The sequence below is a fragment of the Crocodylus siamensis genome, chromosome 6 (genome assembly GCF_052110815.1).
Source record: "Crocodylus siamensis isolate JL-2025a chromosome 6, ASM5211081v1, whole genome shotgun sequence".
In the NCBI taxonomy this organism is placed as follows: Eukaryota; Metazoa; Chordata; order Crocodylia; family Crocodylidae; genus Crocodylus; species Crocodylus siamensis.
The window spans coordinates 47,063,005-47,065,578 of NC_143400.1; the positions used below are offsets into that span (position 1 = coordinate 47,063,005).

General features: G+C 38.3%; 1 pseudogene; it reads left to right on the top strand.

Annotated features, from left to right (window-relative positions):
- The first annotated feature begins 366 nt into the window (after nucleotides 1–366).
- Nucleotides 367–1,302, top strand: LOC149862652 (olfactory receptor 5BS1-like; annotated as a pseudogene).
- The last annotated feature ends 1,272 nt before the right edge of the window (nucleotides 1,303–2,574 follow it).

Here is a 2,574-nt window from a genome sequence, read left to right on the forward strand (position 1 = left end):
CTTGCATAGTTCTCTTATTGAGAAAGTATGACATTTCTTTAAACTTGTTGGCTTGCCATCATGATGAAAGAAGTAGGGGATGCATTTTATACAAGACAAAGACACTGAAAAAATAAACTAAAAACAAGATGAAAGTCAAAGATTTGAGAAAGCTATCAGTACTGGAAAAAATAGCTACTACAAAAATCTTTTTTTTTTTTTTCCATTCAAAGACATTTGGAAACTGATGTTTAGATAAAATGGAGAAAAAAAAAATTCGCTACATAGAGGTGTCCTGACCCAGAACTGGAAAAATACATTTCCTTCATGGAAATTGTTATATTTATGTATTTGTTTCCGTTTATAGGTCCAGGGTTTGGTGAACAAATGTCCATGGAGAACAAGATGGCTGTCAGCTATTTTGTTCTGTCAGGTGTTTCCAGTGACCCATAGCTCCAGCCTTTCATTTTTCTGATGTTTCTACTAATATACCTATTAACTGTGTTGGGAAATGGCACAATTATGGTGGTGATAAGAGCTGATCCTCACCTTCACAGCCCTATGTATTATTTCCCAACACATTTATCCTTCATTGACATCTGCTACTCTTCAGTCACTGTTCCAAAGATGCTGCAGAATTTGTTGGCAGATAAGAAAACCATTTCTTTTGATGGTTGCTTTGTCCAGATGAGCTAATTCTTCTGGTGTCCTGCACAGAAATTTTGATGCTATCAGCAATGGCCTATGATCAATATGCTGCCATCTGTGCCCCGCTGCATTACTTGGGGACCATGAATAAGCAAGTCCGCATAAGACTAGTGGGTGGTACATGGCTGAACAGTATCTTTCATGCATTAGCAAACACTGTTCCTGTGTTACATTTACATTTCTGTGGGCCCAATGAACTTGATAATTTCAGTTGCGAGCTCCCATCTGTACTAGAACTGTCTTGTACAGAGACCTTCATCTGTAAAATGACACTTCTCACTTCAGTTTTTGTTTAAGGTTTGTCCTCTTTCTCCATCACCCTAGTCTCTCACATCTGCAACATCTCCACCATCCTTAAGATACCCTCAGCTGAAGGTAGGGGTAAAGCCTTCTCTACCTGCAGTTCCCACTTCATTATGGTGGTTCTGTACTATGGGGCTGCTTTATTTCAATATCTGAGACCTAATTCAGCCTCTTCAGTGGTTCTTGACAGTCTCTTCTCCATTCAGTACACTATCTTAACTCCCATGTTAAACCCTATCATCTACAGCCTGAAAAACAAAGGAGGTAAAAGTAGCTCTGGGGAATGTAGTGCAGAAAACGGAAGGGCTGTGAATGTATTTCAACTTTTGAAAAGGATGTTATACCCTAATGGGAACTGGTGGTTTAAATATTATTATGTCATGTAACAGGGTGCTCTGGGCATTTAGTTGATAACAATTCAGTATTCTCTTAATGATAGGAATGTCTCCACTGTCATGGTCCTCTTCAATACTATCTTTTTGGAAGGCACTATAGGAGTAGAGATGCATGAAAAGCATGAATGCAAGTGAAGTAACCTGTAGCTGACAGCATATGAAACATTCTCACTGCAAAAAAACAAAAATGGAAAACCAAAAGTGAACTGAGTCTTTGCTCTTAGAGCATTGACTTTGGGGTCGGGGGGGAATCAGATTCCAAGTGTTACCATGCTGAGCTAGCATATTCAACCAGAAAAAATAAAACCAAAACAAACAAAAAACCTGTCACAGACTATGCCAGTTACCACTTGGTTTTATCCTTAAACAATACAATACAATAGATGGTTTTAAGTGTGGTCCCGTTGCTTGAATTCACATCTCTTATGCAGTCTATAAGGTGTACCTGTACCCTGACTTGTATCTAGCTTCCAACTAAACACAACTAAATTCCTCTCTCAGAGTTGAGACACCCAAGATTTGATGATCTTTTCAGAATTTTACACTGGGTAGCTAATGTGGCTCCTGTTTTAACATGATGGCTATTGTGATGTTATGATTAGGTATTCTATTAATTCCTCCTGATGGATTCAAGTGCCCAACTCTAGGCATGTAATCTACTGGACTACAGGTTACTTCAAAGAGACACCCAGCTCTCCTTCTGGATTCAATCTATAGGGTTAATATTAAATCTTTCTTTCAGTAACCAAGCATAATGTCTGTCGTCACAGGCAGTTAGCCATCACTCCATAAACCCTGTGTTGAGCACAATTTATTGTATAACTAAAACATTTCTTCCAGAAAGAAATCTCTTCTTGATATGAAAAAGGTCAACTCATGACCAACTTTTCCATTGGATGTTTACCCCACTTTTCAGTTCACTTCCATATTAAAGATCAAGGCTTATTTGATTTGGATGTCTTTGGTTTCTACTTCTGACTCCAGATTTTTTCTTTGTCTCTCCCACTAAGGCACAGCAGTAGTTGGTGCCTTGTATTTTCTCTTGGACAAGGTCTATATACACTGTTATCAGATCACTTCACATCAGAAATGGACTGAGTCATACTTTGTTTTACTCATTCATGAAAGTCACAGAGATAAATTCTTTTCCTCTTACTTTTCACAAGAGCCTTGTGCATACATCCAACCA